General features: G+C 39.3%; 1 long non-coding RNA gene across 1 annotated transcript in view; it reads left to right on the plus strand.

Annotated features, from left to right (window-relative positions):
- LOC134761495 (uncharacterized) overlaps positions 1-22,220 on the plus strand; it is a 34,414-nt gene extending 12,194 nt beyond the window's left edge. The window contains exons 2-4 of the long non-coding RNA XR_010140174.1: positions 12,916-13,077; positions 13,461-14,537; positions 21,653-22,220. This is a non-coding gene — a long non-coding RNA (uncharacterized LOC134761495). The remainder of the gene's footprint in view (positions 1-12,915; positions 13,078-13,460; positions 14,538-21,652) is intronic.
- Positions 22,221-26,942: the final 4,722 nt, after the last annotated feature.

Below are 26,942 nucleotides of genomic sequence, written 5' to 3' on the forward strand. Positions count from 1 at the left end.
TTGTCTAGGCTGATCTTGAATTCCGGGGCTCAAGTGATCCACCTGCCTCAGTCTCCCAAATTGCTAGGATTACAGGCATGAGCCACCATGCCCAGCCCCTGGTATAGTCTTAACCATTTATATTCATTAAAACTTATGAACAAATTCTATTTTAAAAAGAGAACTTATAAGTAAGTATGTAATTAAGAATTATCTGTCATACACAAGCATTTAGGCAGACCCAAAAGCATAGAGGAACATATAATACAACCTCCTACTGCCATCCACATGCCTTTTACACCTTCTCCAAGTGGCAAAAAGAAACACTTCCACTAACAAGATCCAAAGATACAGTCACTGTATAATATATGCAAATAGGAAGCAAAAGTATATCCATTTAGTTGTTAAGATGACACTCAGTAACCAAGATTTCTGTATTCTATTTTACTTAGAAATTACCTAAGTAGTCAAAGATTCTTCATTAATCATTATCCATTATCAATTTAATGTTAGTCTATAGATTCAAAGTTTACTGATGGTGTTAGAAATTATGTTCCAACAGACATACTACAAATATAATTGCTGTTAATAGAAAAAGTTTGTAAAAACTGTAATTCAATTTATTTGAAAATTTTGTTTTCTCACAATCCTAAATATTGTGTAGGGCTAATATTAGCTAATCTAATAAATGAATTAGTGTAAAAAGTTTAGGAAGTTCAGATTAACTAGTATCTTCACATAAAAGAAAACATACCAAACCTTACTTTCAAAAAATCTTATATTTATACCCCACACTGATAAAATCACAGGAAATTACATGTAACTGTTGCTAATCCTAATTGTTAAATCAACCTGATTTGGACATGGATTCATCTTGATTACCTGAATTTTTATTCTTATGAAAATGCCTCCTAGCTAGCATTTTCTGTAAGAAAGAATTTTTGTAGTTTAGCCCACTTAAAATATTAGTTTAGCTTCTTTATTTTGGGGGATGACATGGTTTGGCTCTGTATCACCACCCAAATCTTAGGTTTAATTGTAATTCCTTATGTTGGGGTGGAACTTAGTGGTAGATGATTGAATTATGGGGGTGGATTTCCCCCTGGTGTTCTCATGATAGTGAATTCTCACAAGATCTGGTTGTTTAAAATTGTGTAGCACTTCCCTTTTTGCTCTCTGTCTCCTGTCACCATGTGAAGATGTGCTTGCTTTCCCTTTACTTCCACCATGATTGCAAGTTTCCTGAAGCCTCCCCAGCCATGCCTTCTGTACAGCCTGTGGAACTGTGAGTCAATTAAACCTCTTTTCTTTAAAAACTATCCAGTCTCGGATGGTTCTTTATAGAAATGTGAGAACAAACTAATACAGAAAATTGGTACCAGAGAAGTGGGGCGTTGCTATAAAGATACATGAAAATGTAAAAGCAACTTTGGAACTGTGTAATGGGCAGAAGTTGAAACAGTTTGGAGGGTTCTGAAGAAGACAGGAAGATGAGGAAAAGTTTGGAACTTCCTAGAAACTTGTTGAATGATTTGACCGAAATGTTGATAGTGTTATGGACAGTGATGTCCAAGCTGAGGTGGTCTCATATGGAGATGAGGAACTTATTGGGAACTGGAATAAAAGATCCCTCTTGCTACACTTTAGCAAAGAGACTGGCAGCATCGTGTCCCTGATCTAGAGATCTGTGGAACTTTGAACTTGAGAGACATGATTTAGGGTATCTGGTGGAAGAAATTTCTAAGCAGAAAAGTGTTCAAGATATGGCCTGGCTGCATCTAAAAGCTTATGCTCATTTGCATGAACAAAGAAATGACCTAAAACTAGACCTTATATTTAAAAAGGAAACAGAGCATAAAAGTTTGGAAAACATGCAGTCAGATCCTGCAATAAAAAAGAAAAACCCATTTTCTGGGGAAAAAAATTCAAGGTTACAGAAATTTGCATAAGTAAAGAAGAGCTGAATGTTAATAGCCAAGACAATGGAGAGAATGCCTTCAGGGCATTTCAGAGACCTTAGCAGGAGCCCCTCCCATCACAGGCCTGCAGGCCTAAAAGGGAAAAATGGTTTTGTGGGTCAGGCTCAGGGCCCTGCTGCTCTTTGCATCCTTGGGACAAGGCACCCTGCATCCCAATTGCTCCAGCTCCAGCTGTGACTAAAATGGGTCAAAGTACTGCTGGGGTCATTGTGTCAGAGGATGCAAGCTCCAAGCCTTGCTGACTTCCAAGTGGTGTTGGGCCTGTGCATGTACAGAAGGCAAGAGTTGAGGTTTGGGGGAATCTGCCTAGATTTCAGAGGATGTTTGGAAATGCCTGAATGTCCAGGCAGAAGCCTGCTGAATGGATGGAGCCCTCATGGAGACCCTCCACTAGGGCAGTGTGGAGGGGAAATGTGGGGCTGGAGCCCCCACACAAAGTCCCCATTTGGGCCCTGCCTAGTGGAACTGTGAGAAGAGGGCCACTGTCCTCCACCTCCCAGAATGGTAGGTCCTTTGACAGCTTGCACTGTGCATATGGAAAAGCCAAAGGCACTCAGTGCCAGCCATGAGGGCTGTACCCTGCAGAGCCACAGAGACAGAGCTGCCCAAGGCCTTGGAAGCCTACCCCTTGTATCAGTGTGGCCTGGATGTGAGACATGGAGTCAAAGGAGCTTTAAGATTTTATTTTGGAGCTTTAAGATTTTATTTTGGAGCTTTAAGATTTAAGAACTGCCCTGCTGGGTTTGGGACTTGTATGGGGCCTGTAGCTCCCTTTGTTTTGGCCAATTTCTCCCTTTTGGAATGAGAGAATTTACTCAATGCCTATACCCCCATTATATCATAGGAAAACAAACTTGTTTTTGATTTTACAGGCTCACGGGGGAAACAACTTGCCTTGTCTCAGATGAGACTTTGGACTTGAACTTTAGAGTTAATGCTGGAATGAGTTAAGACTTTGGAGGGCTGTTGGGAGGGTATGATTGTGTTTTGAAATGTGAGAAGAACATGAGATTTGGGGGGGTCCAGGGGCAGAATGATATGGTTTGACTCTGTGTCCCCACCCAAATCTCATGTCAAATTGTAATTCCCAATGTTAGAGGAGGAACCTGGTGTAAGTTGATTGGATCATAGGGGTGTATTTCTCCCCTGCTGTTCTCCTGATAGTGAGTGAGTTGTCACAAAATCTAGTTGTTATTTGAAAGTGCGTAGTGCTTCCCTTTCACTGTCTCTCTTCCGTCACTATATGAAGATGTGTTTGGTTCCCCTTTGCCTTCTGCCATGATTGTAAGTTTTCTGAGGGCTCCCAAGTCACACCTCCTGTACAGCCTGTGGAACTGTGAATCAATTAAATCTCTTTTCTTTATAGACTACCCAGTCTCAGGTAGTTTTTTAATAGCTATGTGAGAATAAACTAATACGGGGAATTCTGAGAATATTATATCTACATAATTCCTTAAAATCCTATGAAGCATTTAATTAATTTAAGAGACATTGTAATCTAATTTATTAATATCCTTCAGGAGAAGGAAAATGTTTCACACTCACAGTGAGAAGTAAAGCTTTTCTTAATTACATACAAATCTACAGAAAGCTTGCAGTTTCAGTTCTGTAAACTAAGTCACAGGTCAAGAACAGATACAAATACAAACATTCACTTATCCAGATCTCAAATGATGTGCTTAGTTCCAGGAAGCACAAAATATTTTCTTAGTTACTTGAGCTCACAAATGGTCAAACAAACTGAAAAGAATAACAGAATTATCTCTCATTTCTCACCCAAGAGAGTATATCCCATCGTTCTAGTAAAGATCACCAAATGATCACACTATGCAGCCAGAGTCCCATCATTGCAGTCACCAGTGGCAAATGACTATTGGTCATGCTTAAATCAGAACCATGGCTAATTCTGTCCAAGGGCCAGAAATAAAAAAGTGGAACATGATTAGAAGAGTAAGCAAGTGAAAATGTGAGAGAGAGAGAGGAAAGACAAAGGTTTATTACCACTCGAGATCCATTGTAGTAGCCAAAATCACTTGTCGGAGCTGCAGCAGCCCAGGTTTGCTTCCCATGCCTCAGAGTTTAATGAAAACTAGCAGGTTAGTCCACTTGACAAACTCAGCAAAGCTTCAAAAACCAACAATTATTTCAATTCCCCAAAATTTAAAAACATGCAAATATAGAAACAACATGTATCCAAAACTTACTGATTCATCACTAAGGAAGTAACTAAGAAGGTAAAGTTATTTAAAAGAGCATTTTGATCAAATAAACAATCTAATGCAACTTAAAGAACTAGAAAAGCAAGAGAAAACCAAACCAAAAATTAGTAGAAGAAAAAAATAATAAAGGTCAGAGCAGAAATAAATGAAATAGAAATGGAAAAACAATACAAAACATCAATGAAACAAAAAAGTTTTTCAGAGTTTAACAAAATTGACAAACCTTTAGCCAGACTAAGAGAAAAAGAGAAAATATTCAAATAAATAAAATCAGAAATTAAAAAGGACATATTACAACTGATACTGCAGAAATTCAAAGGATCACTAGTGACTACTATGAGCAACTATATGCCAATAAATTGGAAAATTTAGAAAAAATGGACAAATTCCTAGATTCATACAACCTACCAAGATTGAACCAGAAAGAAATTCAAAACCTGAACAGACTGATAACAAGTAACAAGATTGAAGTCATAATAATAACAATAATAAAAATCTCCCAGTAAAGAAAAGCCTGGGACCTGATGGCTTTGACTGAATTCTACTAAACCAAATTCTACAAAATATTTAAATAAGAACCAATACCAATTAGTTCTTCTAATTCTACTATTTAAGGAAGAACTAATATCAATCCTACTCAAACTATTCCCAAAAATAGAGGAGGATGGAATACCTCCAAACTCATTCTACAAGGCGAGTATTACCCTGATATCAAAACCAGTCAAAGACACATCAAAAAAAGAAAACTACAGGCCAATATCTCTGATGAATATTGATGCACAAATCCTCAACAAAATACTAGCAAGCTGAATTCAACAACACATGAGAAAGATTATTTATCATGACCAAGTAGGATTTATCCCTGAGATGCAAGGATGATTCAACATATACAAAGCAATCAATGTGATATATCATCTAAACAGAATGAAGGAGAAAAATCATATGATCATTTCATTGACACTGAAAAAGCATTTGATAAAATTCAACATCCCTTCATGATAAAAACTCTCAAAACCTGGGGATAGAAGGAACATACTTCAACATAATAAAAACAACAGACCCACGCTAATATACTGAATGGTGAAAAACTGAAAGCTTTTCGTCTAAGATAAGGAACACAAGGATACCTGCTGTCACCACCGTTATTCAACATAGTGCTAGAAGTCTTAGCTAATCAGACTAGAGACATGCAAAAGAATGAAACTAGACCCTATCTCTCACCATATAAACAAATAGAGTCAAAATGGATTAAAGACTTAAATCTAAGACCTCAAATTATGAAACTACTATAAGAAAACATTGGGGAAAATCTCCAGGACATTGGTATTGAGTATTACCCCACAAGTACAGGCAACCAAAGCAAAAACGGACAAATAGGATCACATCAACTTAAAAAGTTTCTGCCCAGAAAAGGATGCAATCAACAAAGCGAATAGACAACCCACAGAATGTGAGAAAGTATTTGCAAACTACTCAACTGACAAATAATTAATAATCAGAATATATAAGAAGCTATAGGAAAAAAAATCAAACAGTCTGATCAAAGATGGGCAAAAGATTTGAATAGACGTTTCTCAAAAGAAGATATACAAATGGCAAACAGGCATACAAAAAGGGGCTCAACATTATCAATCATCAGAGAAATGCACATCAAAACAATGATGAGATATTATCTCACCCCAGTTAAAATGGCTTATATCCAAAAGACAGGCAATAACAAATGCTGGAAAGGATGTAGGGAAAAGGGGACCCTTGTATACTGTTGGTAGGAATGTAAATTAGTACAACCACTATGGGGAACAATTTGGAGATGCCTCAACAAACTAAAAATTGAGCTACCATATAATCCAGCAACTCCACTGTTGGGTATATACCCAAAACAAAAGAAATCAGTATATCAACAAGATATGTGGACTCCTATGTTTGCTGCAGCACTGTTTTCAATAGCTAAGATTTGGAAGCAACCTGAGTGTCCATCAACAGATGAATGGATAAAGAAAATGTGGTACACATATACAATGAAGTACTATTCACCCATAAAAAATAACGAGATTCAGTCATTTACAACAATATGAACAACATAGATGGAACTGGAGATCAATACATTAAGTGAAATAAGCCAAGCAGAGAAAGACAAATATCGCCTGTTCTCACTTATTTGTGGGATCTAAAAATCAAAACAGTTGAACTCGTGGACATAGAGAGTAGGAGGATGTTTACCAGAGGCTGGAAAGGGTAGTAGGAAGGGGCGGGTAAGGTGAGGATCGTTAATGGGTACAAAAAAAATAGAAAAAATAAAAAGACCTACTATTTGATAGCACAAATAGCGACTATCATTAATAATAACTACACATTTTTAAATAACTTAAGGAGAGTAATTAGGTTGTTTGCAACTCAATGAATAAATGCTTGAGTGGATGGATACCCCATTCTCCATGATGTGCTTATTTCACATTGCATGCTTGTATCAAAACATTTCATGTACCCCATAAATATATATACCTACTATGTACCCATAAAAATAAAAAATAAAAATAGATTTTTAAAAAAGACTTACCATGAAACTAAGAAAAATATCTCTTTAAAATATAGTAAGGATGAAAAATAAAACTTATTTTTTACACAAAAAATAAGTAAATAAAAGAGCATTTTGAGGAACATGGACTGTGTTTACTATATTGTGGTAGGCTGAAAAAAGATCCCCCAACACTGTTATCCCCAGAACCTGTGAGTATAATATCTTACATGGCAAAAAAGATTTTAAAAATTAATTTAGTCTAAGGATATTTATATGGGAAATAATCCTGGATTATCTGAGTGTGCTCAGTTTAATCACAGAATAAAAATAGAAGAGGAAGGCAGACAGTAGGTCAGAATGATACTATGTGAGAAGGACCTGCTGTTGCTGGCTTTGAAGTTAGAGGAAGGGGACCATTAGCCAAGAACGTGATGACCTCCACAAGCTGGGAATATCCCTCAACTTATACTTAGCAAGAATATGGATGGGGACCTCAGTCACAAACCTGTAAGGAACTGAATTCTTCCAATAACTCAAATGAGAAGGAAACAGATTATCTCCTGAAAGACTCCAAAAGGGAGCAAAGCATGCACAGACCTTGATTTTAGTCTGGTAAGACTTGTACTAAACTTCTGATGTTCAGAAGTATGGAATAATAAATCTGAGTTGTTTTAAGCCACAACATTTGTGGGAATTTACTATAGCAACGATAGAAAACTAACATACTAGAATGGAGATTTAATTTGTTAACATCCTACAGGACAATAAAACTGTGATCTTGAAACTTATCTTTTCTACCACACAGATACCTACATTATGCATTTGATATGTTTAGGTTTTGTGTCACCACCCAAATCTCATCTTGAATTGTAACCCACAAGTGCGGAGAGAGAGACCTGATGGGAAGTGGTTGGATCATGGGGGCAGTTTCCCTGTTCTCATGATAGTGAGTGAATTCTCACGAGATCTGATGGTTTTATAAATGGTAGTTTTTCCTGCACTCTCACATGATCTCTTTTACCTGCTTCCCCTTCCACCGTGATTGTAAGTTTCCCAAGGCCTCCCCAGCTACGTGGAACTGTGAGTCAGTTAAACCTCTTTCCTTTGTAAATTACCCAGTCTTGGGTCCTACCTTTACAGCAGTGTGAGAACAGACTAATAAAGCATTTAACATCAGAGTATGACTTCATAGTTAATAGTGAATATCAAAATAAAAAACAGGTACATTATTCTAGATATTTAAGTTATTGTTGAGTGAATCCATTAAACAATGTCCCAGTATGACATTGAAAGAATATGCTATTCATCTTTTTGCCTTCTTTCCAAGTTTAATTATTTTTTTTTCTGCCAGGTGAGACTAGGAGATGTCATTTCATTTTATAGGCTATAAGTTTCATGATGGCAAACACCATATTTTTTTCAACAGATGTCTTACTTGAGTCTAACACATTGCCTGACATATTGTGGGTGCTAAATAAATGTTGAATGGACAAACAAACTCTGCAATCTCATGTCTGAATATTTCCTGCTGTGAAATGTATGATTCAACCTCACTGAATTCCTTCCATTCCTCTAAATATCAATAAACCATGCTCTCTCTCACTGTGAGACTTTTGCACTTTCTTTTTTCTCTGCCTGAAACCCACATCCCCATTTTGCCTGGCTAATGATCAATCAATGTTAGAGCTCAGCTCAGATGTCACTTCCTCTGGGAAGCAGTGTCTGATCGCTCTCCCCTTCCCATACATCATTCTCTTTGCTCTCACAGTCTGTGTACTTACACCTCCATAGCACTTAACACATTATATTTTTCTGTATGTTCTCTTCTTGATAGACTAATGCAGCAAACAATAATAGTGTTTTTGTTTGTTTGTTTGTTTTTGAGGCAGGGTCTCACTCTGTTGCCCAGGCTGGAGTTCAGTGGTGCCATCGTGGCTCACCACAGCCTCAACCTCCCCAGGCTCAGGTGATCCTCCCATCTCAGCCTCCAAAGTAGCTGGGACCACAGACCTGCACCACCACACCCAGCTATTTAGTTATTTTTTTGTATTTTTAGTAAAGACAGCATTTCACCATTTTGCTCAGGCTGGTCTTCAAAATGCTGAGCAACCATAATAGTTTAATCATCAACCCTAGAGTCAGACTGCCTGGCTCTACAATTGACTAGCTGTATTAATTTAGGTCATTTAATCCATGACTCAATTTTTCATCTCTAAAGTAACAACAATATTAATGCAACCATTGCATAGGGCTAGTGTGAGGACTAAATGTTAAGAACACAGCCTGGTATACTGCTAGCTCACAGGAAGCTTTTCCTGTTTTATAAGTTTCCTGAACTCAGAACCACCATCTTATTCACTCTTTTCCTTAGTTTCTGATACAGAACACCTGACATAGAGTGAGTGTTCAGTATCCTTTGGTGGCTTGAAGAGATTTGTGATCCAGTAAAGAACATCCTTCTGTGGGACCATAATTGGATATAGAAAAGCAATGTCTTTACAGTGAGATAAGCTACCCAGAGAGGCTCAACTTCAAAGGCAAGAGGGATCCTCCAACTCACCCCCACCCCAAATATCTGGAAACAAAAGTACCGGTCCTGGTGCTCCGTGGAGGGGCCTGTTGACTCAAGCCTTCTGGGACATATAGCTCATTACATCACAGATGCAAGAAGCCTATTCTCCCAAAAGACTGTGGATTCTCAGTAACAGCAGACCCTTTCCATCCCTACCTCCCTAATACACATAAATGCATGTGCACACACATACATACCACTCCCTCCATCCCACCCCAAGCTTCCTGGATTAGGAAATTCTCCTGTGGTCTTTAGACCCATTATGCTGACCCTAGGAATCAGCCTTTATAATTCCAAGAGCTTGTTCAGGCCCAGGATGACTCGAAGGAAAATAAGAGTTGCCTTTGACTGAGGGAACACAGTGCCATGCTTTCCCTCTTTGGTTATTGGGGTTCCTAGCTGAGTCATTACACCCTTTTTGGTGCACAGATTGAGAGCTTTCCTCAGCCTTTCTGCCCAGCAGGGTCCGGAAGCACCAGCCCATCCAGGAACAGCACAGAGCTGGCTGATGACTTCATCAAATTCACACTCCTGCAGGCATCTGCCTACAGCCCCCACAGAGTGAAAAGAGAACATAAATTATGTGAAAGGCACAGTCACTTTGCAGAAATTACCCTGAGCCAGCATGGAATTTGTGCATGGATAGAAACTGTGAGATTTGGTATGAATTTTTAAAGGCCCAGTCTTATCACATACTGGACCTGTGTGGGCTGCATTCAAAAGAGCTGTGCAGGAGCCTCACTGATGATTGTCCGCATCCTCCTAGTTTCCATCTGTTTTTGAATAAGGTTTTACATTGTTTGCCAATGTATGCTTTTATTTTCCCTATCACTAAAGAGCAGAAAACGCCAAGTAAACATAAAAAAAACTAGACAGTACATGCCTGAATTATTATTATTATTTTGCCATTGAGAAAAGCGAGCCAGAAGAGGTTACACAAAATGTGAAAGGTTATATAGCACAATAGGCACAGAGACCAGACTCTTGAGTTCCAGATTTCTAGGGACATTACAGCATATAATCCATACAACAATCTACCAGTTGGATGCTATTAACCCACTAGCAAGGAAGCACTTTTTTTTTTCCAATTAAACATTTATTTTTTACCTGAAAACTCCACAGCTAATAAAAGAGGTAGGTGAATATTAGAATTTTTGCTTTTTTCTGGTTTGTCTTATTATTATACCTTAAGTTCTAGGGTACAGGTGCACAATGTGCAGGTTTGTTACATAGGTATACATGTGCCATGTTGGTTTGCTGCACCCATTAACTCATCATTTACATCAGGTATTTCTTCTAACGCTATCCCTCCCTCTGCCCCCTACCCCATGACAGGCCCCGGGGTGTGATGTTCCCTGCCCTGTGTCCAAGTGTTCTCATTGTTCAATTCCCACCTATGAATGAGAACATGCGGTGTTTGGTTTTCTTTCCTTGTGATAGTTTGCTCAGAATTATGGTTTCCAGCTGCATCCGTGTCCCTACAAAGGACATGAACTCATCCTTGTTCATGCAATACTGCATAGTATTCCATAGTGTATATGTGACATATTTCCTTAATCCAGTCTATCACTGATGGACATTTGGGTTGGTTCCAAGTCTTTGCTATTGTGAATAGTGCTGCAATAAACATACGTCTGCATGTGTCTTTATAGTAGCATGATTTATAATCCTTTGGGTATATACCCAGTAATGGGGTGGCTGGGTCAAATGGTATTTCTAGTTCTAGATCCTTGAGGAATTGCCACACTGTCTTCCACAGTGGTTGAACTAGTTTACACTCCCACCAACAGTGTAAAAGTGTTCCTATTTCTCCATATCCTCTCCAGCATCTGTTGTTTCCTGACTTTTTAGTGATCGCCATTCTAACTGGTGTGAGATGGCATTTCATTGTGGTTTTGATTTGCATTTCTCTGATGACCAGTGATGATGAGCATTTTTTCATGTGTCTGTTGGCTGCATAAATGTCTTCTTTTGAGAAGTGTCTGTTCATATCCTTTGCCCACTTTTTGATGGGGTTGTTTGTTTTTTTCTTGTAAATTTGTTTAAGATCTTTGTAGATTCCAGATATTAGCCCTTTGTCAGACAGGTAGATTGCAAAAATTTTCTCCCATTCTGTAGGTTGCCTGTTCACTCTGATGGTAGTTTCTTCTGCTGTGCAGAAGCTCCTTAATTTAATTAGATCCCATTTGTCAATTTTGGCTTTTGTTGCCACTGCTTTTTGTGTTTTAGTCATGAAGTCTTTGCCCATGCCTATGTCCTGAATGGTATTGCCTAGGTTTTCTTCTAGGGTTTTTATGGTTTTAGGTCTAACATTTAAGTCTTTAATCCATCTTGAATTAATTTTTGTATAAGGTGTAAGGAAGGGATCTAGTTTCAGCTTTCTACATATGGCTAGCCAGTTTTCCCAGCACCACTTATTAAACAGGGAATCCTTTCCCCATTTCTTGTTTTTGTCAGGTTTGTCAAAGATCGGATGGTCGTAGATGTGTGGTGTCATTTCTGAGGCCTCTGTTCTGTTCCATTGGTCTATATATCTGTTTTGGTACCAGTTCCATGCTGTTTTGGTTACTGTAGCCTTGTAGTATAGTTTGAAGTCAGGTAGTGTGATGCCTCCAGCTTTGTTCTTTTTGCTTAGGATTGTCTTGGCAATGCAGGCTCTTTTTTGGTTCCATATGAACTTTAGTTTTTTCCAATTCTGTGAAGAAAGTCATTGGTAGCTTGATGGGGATGGCATTGAATCTATAAATTACCTTGGGCAGTATGGCCATTTTCATGATGTTGATTCTTCCTATCCATGAGCATGGAATGTTCTTCCATTTCTTTGTGTCCTCTTTTATTTCTTTGAGCAGTGGTTTGTAGTTCTCCTTGAAGAGATCCTTCACATCCCTTATAAGTTGGATTCATATGTATTTTATTCTCTTCATCTTGTGAATGGGAATTCACTCATGATTTGGCTCTCTGTTTGTCTATTGTTGGTGTATAGGAATGCTTATGATTTTTGCACATTGATTTTGTGTCCTGAGACTTTGCTGAAGTTGTTTATCAGCTTAAGGAGATTTTGAGCTGAGATGATGGGGTTTTCTAAATATACAACCGTGTCATCTGCAAACAGGTACAACTTGACTTCTTCTTTTCCTAATTGAATAGCCTTTATTTCTTTCTCTTGCCTGATTGCCCTGGCCAAACTTCCAACACTATGTTGAATAGGAGTGGTGAGAGAGGGCATCCCTGTCTTGTGTCAGTTTTCAAAGGGAATGCCTCCAGCTTTTGCCCATTCAGTATGTTATTGGCTGTGGGTTTGTCATAAATAGCTTTTATTATTTTGAGATACGTTCCATCAATACCTAGTTTATTGACAGTTTTTAGCATGAAGGGCTGTTGAATTTTGTCAAAGGCCTTTCCTGCATCTATTGAGATAATCATGTGGTTTTTGTCATTGGTTCTGTTTATGTGATGGATTATGTTTATTGATTTGCATATATTGAACCAGCCTTGCATCCCAGGGATGAAGTCAACTTGATCATGGTGGATAAGCTTTTTGATGTGCTGCTGGATTCAGTTTGCCAGTATTTTATTAAGGATTTTTGCATTGATGGTCATCAGGGATATTAGTCTAAAATTATCTTTTTTTTGTTGTGTCTCTTCCAGGCTTTGGTATCAGGATGCTGCTGGCCTCATAAAATGAGTTAGGGAGGATTCCCTCTTTTTCTATTGATTGGAATAGTTTCAGAAGGAATGGTACCTGCTCCTCTTTATACCTCTGGTAGAATTCGGCTGTGAATCCATCTGGTCCTGGACTTTTTTTGGTTGGTAGGCTATTAATTATTGTCTCAATTTTAGAGCCTGTTATTGGTCTATTCAGAGATTCAACTTCTTCCTTGTTTAGTCTTGGGAGGGTGTATGTGTCCAGGAATTTATCCATTTTTTCTAGATTTTCTAGTTTATTTGCATAGATTTGTTTACAGTATTCTCTGATGGTAGTTTGTATTTCTGTGGGAAGCACTGTCTTGAAAGGAATAAGACTGGATTCTGAGAGTAAGCATTTGATGAGAAAATATAGTTCAAATCCTGCACACCTGGGTGACTTAGAAAATTTTAACTATAAATAAGGGCATTCAAAATACATAGCAGTATTGGGAAAGGGAGTCCCAAATGCCATGCTCAGACTAATTGTCTTTCTCTCTTCTTTCTAGGACAGCAGTTGGTTGACATTTAAAGGGCCACTGTCCCAGAAGGCTGCTTGCCTTGGCCCATGGCACTGGCAGAAATCTCAAGACCAAGCTGAAAAAGCACAAAGAAATTTCCTTTGGTTCCAGGAACCTCTTGGCTTGAATAGGAAATAGCCTCTTAGTGACACTACACTGCAATTTCAAATAACAGGTTTTTTATCACCTCTTTGAGAAATATCACCTTGGGTTCATCTCAGAAAAAAAATACAAAGTAGAATTTTTTCAAACTTAATACCCTTGGGTTCATCTCAGAAAAAAATAGAAAGTAGAATTCTTTCAAACTTAATCCCCTCTTTGTATTTGTCTCCTCTGCATCTCTCCAAAGTAGATGGGTAGGAGAGGGAAACAGTGCTGTAGAAAATGGGACAAGACTGCACCCTAATAAAACAAGAAAACATGGTTTGCCAGAGGTCTCCTTTCCCAGGCTCAAGCTTCAAGTTTCTAATTGTCCCTACATTACTCCCACAAATGCCTTTCTGGGAGAGTCTTGTATGCTAGACCTCTGCCATCTTCCCATCCTTTCTACCTTCCTCCTAACCTTCACTCTTGAGAAAGCCTCATCCTGGCTTCTGTGTCCATAGAACCTTGAAGCAGCTTTCTGGTGAGGAGGTGAGCTACTTCCTGCAAAACTACTAGTAGCTGCTATTGATTAATGTATTCTTCCAACCAGGTAATGTATTCCTGTTCCAACAGAAGTCTTCTTGAGACATATCTGAAAGTGACATGGTAACCACAAGGAAGATTTTTGGAGGGTTCTTGAACTAGCTCTACATAGGGAACTGCCAACAATAACTTTCTGTGGCATTTGTTAAATTGTGATTCTGCCCCTCACTGCTTGACTTAGTCCCCTTGACGAGGGCCAGGAGGAGACAACAGGTCTCAAAGAACAGTGCACATCAAAGCCTGCCTTGCCAGCAATGCCTGACCCTGCCAAAGAAGGCAGGGAAGCCCCCACAGAGCCTCTTAGAAACCTCAACTCTCTCAGCCTCTTGTCCCAGAGCATCACTGGCAGGTATAGACCAAGTATATTCACATCCTCATGTACGTCTTTTTTTGCTTTTATTCATTTTAGTTTATAATAACTATTTATTTAGGACGTGGTTCTGTGGGCTGTTAAATTGTTTTATTGTCAAATCATAGCTGTATACATCTGTGAGGTGTTAAAACGATGTTTTAACGTATATATACAATCAGTGTGATTAAATCAAGCTAATTAACACATCCATCACCTTGCTTACCTATCTTTTTTATGGTAAGACATTTGAAATTTACTCTCTTAGTTGTTTTGAAATATACAATGCAGTGTTATTGACTATAGTCACCCTGGTGTGCAATGTATCTCAAAATCTATCCCTACTGTCTCTCTGAAACTTTGTACCCTTTGATTAACAACTCCCATTCCCCTCTCAATCTGAAACATTGTACCCTTTCATCAGCAACTCCTCATTCCCTCCCTCCCAGCCCACTCTTAGCCTCTCTACTCTCTATTTCTATGAGTTCAACTTTGTTAGATTTTTACATGTAAGTTAGATCATGCAGTATTTGTCTTTCTTATCTTTCTTCTTCTTGATAAAAGCCATATTAACAGATGTGAGGTGATATCTCATTGTGGTTTTAACTTGAATTCCCCTAATGATTAGTGATGCTGAGCATTCTTTAATGTACCTGTTAGCCATTTGTGTGTCTTCCTTTGGGAAATGTCTGCTCAAGTCCTTTGCCCATTGTGTTAGATCATTCTTTTGTTGTGAGAAATTAATATCTGAGATTGGTAAGTTATACAGAAAATAGGTTTAATTGGCTCACAGTTTGAAGGCTATACAGAAAGCATAGCCCCGGCATCTCCTCAGCTTCTGGAGTGGCCTCAGGGAGCTTTTACTTATGGCAGAAGGCTACTCGGGAGCAGGCACAAAGCATGGTGAAAGCAGGAGCAAGAGAGAGGGGAGGTGCCACACTTTACATCAGCCGGATCTTGTGAGAACCCATGGTTGTGATGACAGCACTAAGCACGAGTGATCTTCTCCCATGACCCAAACATCTCCCACCAGGCCTCACATCCAACATTGGGGATTAGATTTCAACATGAGATTTGGGTGGGGACAAATATCCAAACTATAACACCCATTTTTAAATCAGGTTTTTGTTTCTTTGCTATCAAGTTGTTAGAGTTGCTTCTATGTTTTGGATATTAACTCCTTGTCAGATGTATGGTTTGCAAATATTTTCTCCCATTCTATGAGTTGTCTCTTCACTTTGTTAGTAGTGTCCTTCGTTGTGCAGAGGCTTTTTAGTTTAATATAACCCCAATTGTCTATTTTTGCTTTTGTTTCCTGTGCTTTCAGGGTTACATCCAAAAATATCATTGCTTAGACCACTGTTAGGGAGATTTTCCACTATTTTCTTCTAGCATTTTTACAGTTTTGGGTCTTATTTTTAAGTCTTTAATCCATTTTGAGTTTATTTTTTAATTGTGTAAGATAAGGATTCAATTAAGCCCTGAATTCTCTAATTCTGAAAGGGTGGTGTGAAGTAACTTTATTCCTACTAGGAAGGTTGTAAGACAAACTTATTAAAAATAACTGTGGATCCAATAAATTCTTTAAAATATAAATACAAGAACAAATGTAAATTATGGCATTAAAAACAAAAGGTGGGAGAAAGGAAGTGAAAGTGTAGAGTTTTGTATGCAATTAAAAGCAATTATTGTCAGCTTAAAGTAATCCGTTTTAAGGATAACATGTTTTATGTAAGCCTGATGGTAACCACAAAGCAAAAACCTATAGTAGTTGCACAAAATATAAAATAAAAGATTTCAAAGTGTACCCCCACAGAAAATCATCAAACTACAAAGGAAAACAGTAAAAGATGAGGAAAGAAACAAGGGACCTACCAAACTATCAATAATTACATTGAATGTAGATGAATTAAATCATCCAATAAAAAGAGTGGCTCAATGGATGAAAAAAAAAAAAAAACAAGAAAAATCTTTCTTTACTAGTAAGGACCCACATAGGCTGAAAGCAAAGGAATGCAAAAAGATATTCCATGCAAATGGAAACTAAAAGGAGCAAGTGTAGCTATGCTTATATTAGACAAAATACACTTTAAGTCAAAAACTATAAAAAGAGACAAACATCATTACATAATAATAAAGAATATACAAATATATATTTGTAACATTGCAAATATATATGCCCCCAACATTGGAGCACCTAAATTCGTAAAGCAATTATTAAATAATCTGAAGGGAGAGACAGAATGAGTTACTATTATAGTATGGTGCCTCAATACCCCACTTTGGACAATGGGCATATTATCTAGACAGAAAATTAATAAAGAAACATTGGTCTTGAATTATACTTTAGACCAAATGGACCTGACAGACATATACAGCACATTCCATCCAACAACAAAATACACACTCTTCTGAAGTACACATGGAACATCTTCCAAGGTAGATCATATTTTAGGCCACAAAACAAATCTCAACACATGTAAGAGGAATGAGGTCATATCACGTATCATTTCAGATCTCAATGGCATAAAACTATAAATCAATAACAGGAGAAATCTTGGAAAATATAGAAATATGTGGCACATATTTCTGTTACAGTTTCAGTACACAGATCTTTTACCTCCTTGATTAAATTAATTTTTTTGGTTGCTATTGTAAGTGGGATTACCTACTTAATTTGCTATTCAGATAGCTTGTTACTAGTATAAGGAAATGTTCCTCATTTTTGTATGTTGATTTTGTAACCTGAAACTTTACTGAATTTATCAGTTTCAACAGTTTTTTGGTGATGCATTTATGGTTTTCTATACATAAGATCATGTCATCAGCAAATAGACTTGCATTTCCCTAATGATTAGTGATGCTGAGCACACTAATAGATCACAGAAGAAATAAAAAAGGAAATAAAAAATACCTTGAGACAAACACAAATCAAAACACAACATACCAAAAGTTAGGAAAAGCAGCCCTAAGAGGAAAATTTATAGCAACAAATACCTATATATGGAAAAAAATCACAATCTACTGTTATACCTCAATAAATTAGTAAAAGAACAAACTAAGCCCAAAGTTAGCAGAAGAAAGGACATAACAAAGATCAGAGTAGAAATAACTGAAATAGAGACTAGAAAAACAATAGAAACATTGATGAAACTGAAAGTTGGTTTTTTGAAAAGGTTAAAAAAGAAAAGACAAACCCTTAGCTAGACCAGCTAGGAAAAAAAGAGTAACTACTCAAATAAATAACATCACAAATGAAAGAGGAGACATTACAACTAATACCACCAAAATACAACCGATAATAAGAAACTAATATGAACAAGTATATGCCAACAAATAGTAAAACCAAGAAGAAATGGATAAATTCCTAGATACATACAACCTATCAAGAATGAAGAATGAAGAAATAGAAAATCTGGTTTGACCAATCATGAGTAAGGGATTGAATCAGTAGTTGAAAAAAAAAATCTCTTACCAAAGAAAAGCCCAGAATCAAACAGCTTCACTACTGATTCTTCCCAACACTTAAAGAAGAACTAATACAAATTCTTCACGAATCCTTCCCAAAAAATCATGGTAGAAAGAATACTTCTGAACTTGTTTTACAAGGCTAGCATTACCTTTTCACCAAGGCCAGACAAGGACGCTACAAGAAATGAAAATTACAAGCCAATATCCCTGGTGAACACAGATGTAAAATCCTCAATAAAATATTAGCAAACTAAATTAAAGAGCACATTGAAAGAATAATTTACCAGAACAAGTAGGATTTATCCCTGGGATTCAACGATGCTTCAATATATGCAAATCAATAAATGAAATATACCACATTAATGAAATGAAGGATAAACATTATATGATCATCTCAACAGATACATAAAAACTATTTGACAAAATTCAACGCTCTTTCATGATTAAGAAAAAACTCTCAACAGATTAGGTATACAGGGAATTATCTGAATAAAACAAAGCCCATACATGACAAACCCGTAGCTAACATCATTCTCAATGATGAAAATTTGAAAGCTGTTCATCTACGATCAGGGACAAGACAAGGATGCCACTCTCACCGCTTCTTTTCAACATAGTATTGGATGTTCTAGCCAGAGCAATTAAGCATGAGAAAGAAATAAGAGACATTCTAATAGCAAGGGAAGAAGTAAAATTATCTCTATTTGCTGATGACATGATCTTATGTATAGAAAACCATAAATGCTTCACTAAAAAACTGTTAAAACTGATAAATTCAGTAAAGTTTCAGATTACAAAATCAACATACAAAAATGAGGAACATTTCCTTATACTAATAACAAGCTATCTGAATATCAAATTAAGTAAGTAATCCCACTTACAATAGCAACCAAAAAAAATAATACTTAGGTCTAAATTTAATCAAGGAGGTAAAAGATCTATGTACTGAAACTGTAAAACCCTGATGAAAGAAATTGAAGAAAACATAAATAAATGGGAAGATATCGCATGTTCATGAATTGGAAGAATTAATGTTGTGAAAATGCCCATACTACCCAAAACAATCTACAGATTCAGTGTAATTCCTGTCGAAATTCCAATGTCATTTTTTAAGAAATGGCCAAAACAATCCTTAAATTCATGTGGAACCACAGAAGACCCCAACAAATGTCTAATATCCAGAATCTATAAGGAACTTAAATAAATCAACAAGCAATAAACAAACAGCCTCATTTAAAGATGGGCAAAGGAAATAAGCAGACGCTTCTCAAAAGAGACATACACATGGCCAAAAAGCATATTAAAAAAATGCTCAGTATCACTAATCATTAGGGAAACGCAAATCTAAACCACAATGAGATGCCACCTCACACTAGTCAAAATAAATATTATTAATAAAATCAATAAATAGCACGTGCTGACGAGGGTGTGGAGAAAAGGGAATGCTTATATACTACTGGTGGGAATGTAAATTAGTTCAGCCATTAGTTTCAGTCATTAGAAAATTAATTCAGTGGAAAGCAGTCTAGAGATTTCTGAGAGAACTTAGAATTATAATTTGACACAGCAATCCCATTAGTGGGTACATACCCAGAGGAATATAAGTCATTCTATCATAAAGAGACACACACACACATGTTCATCACAGCACTGGTCACAATACCGACATGGAATCAATCTAAATGCCCATCAATAATGGATTGGATGAAGAAAATGTGGTGCATATACACCGCAGAATACTATGCAGCCATAAAAATGAAATCATGCTCTTGGCAGCAACATGGATGAAGCTGGAGGTCATTATCTCAAGTGAATTAATACAGGAACATAAAACCAAATACTACATGTTCTCACTTATAAGTGGGAGCTAAACATTGAGTATATGTGGACACAAAGAGGCCTACTTGAGGGTGGAGGTTAGGAGGAGGGTGAGGATTGAAAAACTACCAGTTGGGTATTATGCTGATTACCTGAGTGACAAAATCATCTGTCTACAAAGCCCCCACTATACACAATTTACCCATGTAACAAACCTGCACATTTATTCCTTGAACCTAAAATAAAAGTTGGAAAGAAAACCAACCAAATGAACAAAAGTTACTTCCCAAGCTTATGCCACATTCTTTTTATATCTCCTTAATGAGGTCAAATTGTTGTCTTGGGAGGAGGGTTTTAAATGTTGGAAAATAGCCCAAGGTCATTACGAGTTTAGCCTGATGGCTGAGTACCTTGAACTCTACTGTCTCACCACTCTGCTTGCTCTTCTGCACAATGCTGGGATGATAATGAGAATAAATTTCTTGTATAATTTGTAAAATGACCCTGAAAGCCATCTTAAAAGAAGAATGAGAGTTATTGAATGGCTTGTTTAGAGCAACCAAAGCACCTGTGGAACAGGTGCACAGTCTTCCAGCATGACTACTTAGAAATCAATAACACTCACTAGGCCATATAGGTCTGGACAAGATTCATTTACAAGATACAATCAATGTCTCTCTAGCAGAGCCACATTGAAAACCAAGTAGTATTTTGCATTGTTACCACCTCTAAAAGCCTGAAAAATGGAAACAATTTCCATAAGCTCCAGAACATTCCAGAAAACCCTTTTCTTTTGCCTCCTACCACACGTATGAGAGACAGCAAGAGAATATGAGATAACACGGGTTCACGTGCATATGAAGGAGAGAAACACAGTGGATTTTTGTTAGGAGGATATAATTTCCAATCAGCCAGACCCTTTTCACTCAATAATTTCCTACACTGCAGAGAAGTTAGGTGTTGGATCACTTCCCTCTATGCTTTTTAGACCAGAAGTGTAAATTCTGGCAATGTGTTAATTTATTATCAAATGTGGTTATAAACTCCCCAATAATTTGTAGCACACACACACACACACACACACAGAGAGAGAGAGAGAGAGAGAGAGAGAGAGAGAGAGAGATCAAATTTGTAGGAAAAAATCATGTTTTGGAGTTGCATAGGCCATAGCAGTGATTTTTAGAAGCCAAATGCCAAGAGAATAGAGATGTTGAACACTGTAGTCCCTTTGTTCCTAATTAAGCACAAATAAATGTATTTGAATTATTTTATTTGATCTATTAGATTTTATTTTGCATGTAACTAGCATACAGCCAGACCTGGGAGTACTCACTCACCACTAAATTGTCTCCTGATTAGAAGGTTGAATGTTGTTGGTTGGCATTTGGTTCAGTTAGAAACCTTCCTTTCTGAGTGTCAATCTGAACTGGCCACCTTGCAACAAAAAGAAACAGTGGTGTGTTGGCCATGGGCTGGTTCATACCACGTTGAGGCTGAGGATGTGTGGTTTGATGGAAATCTGAATGCTGGAGCTCCCCATCAGTCTTCCCACATGTGAATGCCTGCAGTGTCTCCTATCTACTATGAGGACAGAACTCATAATCAAGAGCCTTCGGGAGAGCCTGGATTGATGGGCATGTGTCCCATGCCCTGAACAAAGTGTGCTTCCCAAAGCCAGCACTGGTGCCCCCTAGCACCCCTCCTCAAAAACTTAGGTCCACACCAGAGCTGAACTCCCTCTTCACTTATCTCAAATATGCTAAGACTAATTTCTGTCTTAGTTCATTTTGTGCAGGTATAACAAAATAACTGAGACTGGGTAATTTATAAAGAACAACCATTTATTTTCTCACAGTTCTGGAGGCTGAGAAGTTCAAGATCAAGGATTCAGGAGGTTTGGTTGTCTGGTGAGGGCTGGTCTCTGCTTTCAAGATGGCACTTTGATGCTGTGTCCTCCAGAGGAGACAAATGCTGTGTTCTCACCTGGTGGATGGCACAAGGCCCAACTGTCACTGAGGAGGGGAAGACCCAGGAAGAAAGGTCAAAAGTCAAGCAAATTGCCTCACTATCCTCTCAAGTCCTCTAGAGCCTCAGGATCCCCTGTGGACCCTGGAAGTTTTCCCCCACCTTCCAATGACAAAGGTCACTCCTTTCTCCCACACCTTCTAAACTTTGAGGAAACTAAGAGACCTGGCCCTAAGCATAGATGGGACAGGATGGTGTAAATGCGCAACACAAACCAGCAAGACACAGGTACTCTCCTCTACCTTCCCTGCAGAGCAAACAGTGTTGACAACAGTGAGGATGATGATAATGATGACAACTGAAGTGTTTTGGAGAGCAAATACCAAGGGCTAGCTATTTTACACATGTCCTTATGTTACTATCCAAAGAAACTTTATAAAGAGACAATGGAAAATCACGGCTTTGAACTAGATGATCTGTGTCTTTATTTGATTTGCCTGCCCTTCCTTCAGAATTTTTTTTTGTCCTTCTTTACCTCCCACAAGTTGAATGCCTACCTCATGCTCCTAGGGCTCTTCTCTATCAGAAAATTTGGTCCCCACTGGTACTATGGGTTACCCATGACTGTCTCCCTTGCTTAGGATGTGAGCTATAAGAAGCTGACTTTGTCTCTATAAACCCAACCCAATCCAGTACCAAGGACAGAGTATGCCCTTGGCAAATGGGTGTTGGATGGATGGATGGATGGGTGGATGGATAGATGGATGGATGGATGGATGGCTGGAAAAAAAATCTACATACAACTTGGCTTAGATTAAACAGGTATTGAATGTCTCCTATGTGTCAGGCTTAGTGCTAAGAATTCAATGGTGACCATACAGACAGTTCCTGCCTTTAAGGAGCTTCCAGTCTGGTTTATAAGTTTACAAGCCCCAACCCTTTTCCTTCTCCCTCCCTGGAAAAGTCTACCTAACAGCCTACTTCTCAGTGTTTAAGACACAGCCAGGCTCTCTTGAAGGCAGAGAACAGAGCAGGGGTCTCAGTCATATTCTCAGTTCTATCTGCCACAAGAGTAATGTAAGTACAGATGGTACGGATGGGAGAGAAGTTCAATCTTCTGTCTTTTGGCTCACCATTCAGAGGCTCCTACTTTCTGTGACAGTCCCTCTCAGGGCCATACTACTGCTTTTTACTCTTTCAGGTGCCTGTACTCCTGCTGACCTCCTCAGTCCTGAGTCAATGCAGCAGATGCCAGAACTTTCCATGTCCCCACATTGAGTGCAAATCACACAGCATTAAACAAAACAGACATCAGCACTGCCTACCCTCTGTCCCTTTCCCTTGACAAAAGGAAATGATAAGTGCATGCTGTTGAGTAGGTGTAGTGTATCTGGCAATTACTTTTCTAAACTCTCAACCAACCTGCAAGATAAGCATCACAGATATGGGAAACAAAGCGCTCAGAAGTTGGGCAGACTTGTTCAAGACCTCACAGGACTTGAATTCAAGTCTTTCTAGGTCCATAGCAGGTGCTTATCATACTATACCAGGCTTTATGGAGCAAAGTGAACGACTGTGCTTTGAACAACCAGGGGGAAATTTGCTGAAATGGCCAAACATAAATTATTTGGAGTCCTATCAAACGCTATGTTTTCCTCTGTGGATATGCAATCTTTTATCTCACAACCTAGAGACAAAAAATATTTCTAGGTGAAAGAGAGCTGACAGGAAGGAATTTAGACAGGCTTACCAGGGTGACATTAAATTGCCTCTGAACCAGTGAGCTATGGCAAATGCTCCACTCTTGATCAACTTTATAATCCAGCTGAGGCAGCGTATAGCCTGCCATGCAAATGAGATTCCAGAAAGATGGGCTGAGGTCAGGGTAAAATTGGGACTTGTTCTCAAAGGATGTCATGAGATGACTGTTGGGGTGATGTTGAATCCCCAGGGTGTTACGGCTAGTGTCAATCATTCCAACTAATGTGTTTTGGGGGCCAACTCTGGGCCAGGCTCTGGACCAGGCCCTATATTTTCAGTCATGAAAATGGCAGTGCAGACAGGCTGGAGAAGTGGCAATTAGACAAAGAAATCTCATGCACTGAGAAGTGCTAAACTAGGGGTGGCTCCTGTTCACATCTCCATGAGCGTGAATAGAAGCCCCTGCCCTCCAGGAACTTATGACTGCTGTGACCTGCGTGAGACAAGGGTGCAAGTATCTGACAACAAGTGGTACTCATTCATTCAACAAAACCTGCAGGCCAATGAGAAGACAAGATTAGTGAGACAGCCCTATCTTTTGAATATCATTACACACATTCTACAGAAGAGGGAAAATACCTCCAGACAGCTTGTCAACTTGCCTGGGCTCATAAGCTAGTGTTTGGCAGAATCAGATTGGAACACTAGACTGTCTGGGATCACAAGGCCTATATCTTTCCACAACATAACAGAGGCTGAAATGACTCTGAATTGCTCTCTCAATGAATCTCATCTGTAAGTATTCTTTGGAGTCTGAAGAGATGCTTTAATACAAGACTAGTGTCTAGTTCATGTGCTCAATTCAGGCCAGTTGGCTCAGAGGCTTAGAAAGAGCCCAAGCTGTTGCTAACTCTTCTTGGGCACCAGTTTATAACACAGGGGTAGAAACAGTGTGCTTCACTCAAGTAGCCCTCAGCAATTGTATATCCTCCATAGTAGGCTCAGAGACAAGCCACTCAAATCCCCCTCAAGGAAGGACTTGCTCCCCAGCTGCTGGGGGAATACAGCAGGCAACTCCAGCTGTCAGCTCCTCTTGGATCTGCCTCAGCTGCAGACAGCCTGGGTCACACCTTCCTGGGCAGCCTGTATTCAGTGGTATAGGGCCAGCCATTTCAGCCCAGCCCAACACAGGTGGGTGATCTTTGCTCCCGTGCTCCTTATCAAGTGGGCCAAGGCTTTGTCAGGTATACATTGTATTTTGGTTTTTCCCTCTGACCCATCCTGCTTCCTCCCCTTCCTTCCACAGGTGTTCATTCCTAATAGACATCTTGTTTTTTTTGTTGTTGTTTGTTTGTTTTTTTGAGAGGGAGTTTCGCTCTTGTTGCCCAGGCTGGAGTGCAATGGCATGATCGCAGATCACCACAACCTCCACCTCCCTGGTTCAAGTGATTCTCCTGCCTCAGCCTCCTGAGTAGCTTGGATTACAGGCATCTGCCACCATATCCGGCTAATTTTGTGTTTTTAGTAGAGATGGGGTTTCTCCATTGTTGGTCAGGCTGGTCTCGAACACCCGACCTCAGGTGATCCACCCGCCTTGGCCTCCCAAAGCACTGGGATTACAGACATGACCTAATAGACAACTTGCATTCCAGTTTGTCTCGGCATTTACTGTCAGAGACTCCAACCTCCAGCAGTGTTGAACATCTTCAGCACTGTGTGTGTGTGAGGAGTGGAATGAAGAGTGTTGCAAACAGACACAGCCTTGCTCTTAAGATGTTCATCATTCGGCATAAAGGGAGAAGTGTGGATGGTTCATTTCACACTCCCATTTGCACAAGAATTCAGTCTAAACTCCCTGCATCTGCCTGAGCACCAGCACAGCGGGCCCTCCTCGGTGCCCAGCCTGGCTGAGGGTGAGTCACAGAGGCCTGGGGCCATATGAGGAGTCTGTGGCCCTGGGCACCAGCTTCTTTCCAGCTCATCTGCCAATTACTTTGCTCACATTCTTCTCTTCACATCCACTGACCATCCTGATGCAAGCCACCAGCACATTCCCTGAGTTCCATCTCTGGACCCCTGCTTCCAGTCATTCTCCATAATATAGCCACAGTAAACTCAAAATGCAAAGCAGATCACATTCTCTACTGCTTAAAACTTCCCAGTGGGGCCAGGCATGATGGCTCACATTTGTAATCTCAGCACTTTGGGAGGCCAAGGCAGGTGTATTGCTTGAGCCTAGGTGTTCAAGACCAGCCTGGGCAACATGTCAAAACCCTGTCTCTACAAAAAATACAAAAATTAGCCAGGCATGATGGCACATGCCTGTAGTCCCAGCTACTCAGGAAGCTAAGGTGGGAGGATTGCTTGAGCCCAGGAGGTGGAGGTTGCAGTCAGCCGAGATTGCACCATTGCACTCAGCCTTGGTGACAGAGCAAGACTCTGTCTCAAAAAAACAAAAACAAAAACAAACTTCCCAATGGCTTCTTACTGCTTTTAGAATAAAACCTATAGTGCTTAATACTGTCTATTACATTCTCCATGTTCCACCCCTGTGTATGTTTCTAACCTCCAAAATATTTTGGGGAATCTGCCACATGCCAGGCAGGTGTTGGAGATACAGCAATGAACAGAATGAAGTCCCTATACAATGAGCTTCCATCCTAAGGGGAACAGACAACAAACAAACAACTAATGCATCAAAGAGTGATAAATGTCAGGGAGAAAAATAGAAAGTGCTGGCCAGGCGCGGTGGCTCATGCCTGTAATCCCAGCGCTTTGGGAGGCCGAGGCAGGTGGATCACGAGGTCAGGAGATGGAAACCATCCTGGCCAACATGGTGAAACCCCATCTCTACTAAAAATACAAAAATTAGCTGGATGTTGTGGTGCGCACCTGTAGTTCCAGTTGCTCGGGAGGCTGAGGCAGGAGAATCGCTTGAACCTTGGAGGCAGAGGTTGCTACTTGGGAGGCTGAGGCAGGAGAATTGCTTGCACCTGGGAGTTGGAGGTTGCAGTGAGCCGAGATCATGCCACTGCACTCCAGCCCGGTGACAGAGCAAGACTCCATCTCAAAAAAAAAAAAAAAAAAAGAAAGAAAGAAAGAAAGAAAATCAAAGAAAGTGCTCAGGGTGGGTGATGGAGACATTGAGGAGGAGTAGACAGGTTGGTAAGAAGCCTCCATAATAACTTGATATTCAAGCAGAGACATAAAAAGCCATGTGGGCAAGCATGTATGAGGGGAGGCAACAGGGAGTTCTCCAGCTGACAGAAGAGCAGGTGCGAAGGCCCTGAGGTAGGGTGTGTGCTTCGCATGTATGAAGAAATCAAGGCTGCTACTGGAGCAGAGTGGATAGGAGAGGCGGAGTGCATGCCGGGTCTTGTGGGTCACCGTACGCACTTGCAGGTTATGCTCTGAATGAGATGGGAGCTACAAAAGAATTTGAGCAGCACAGTACTATCATCTAACTTACATTTTCAAAG

The sequence above is a fragment of the Pongo abelii genome, chromosome 4 (genome assembly GCF_028885655.2).
Source record: "Pongo abelii isolate AG06213 chromosome 4, NHGRI_mPonAbe1-v2.0_pri, whole genome shotgun sequence".
Taxonomy (NCBI): domain Eukaryota; kingdom Metazoa; phylum Chordata; class Mammalia; order Primates; family Hominidae; genus Pongo; species Pongo abelii.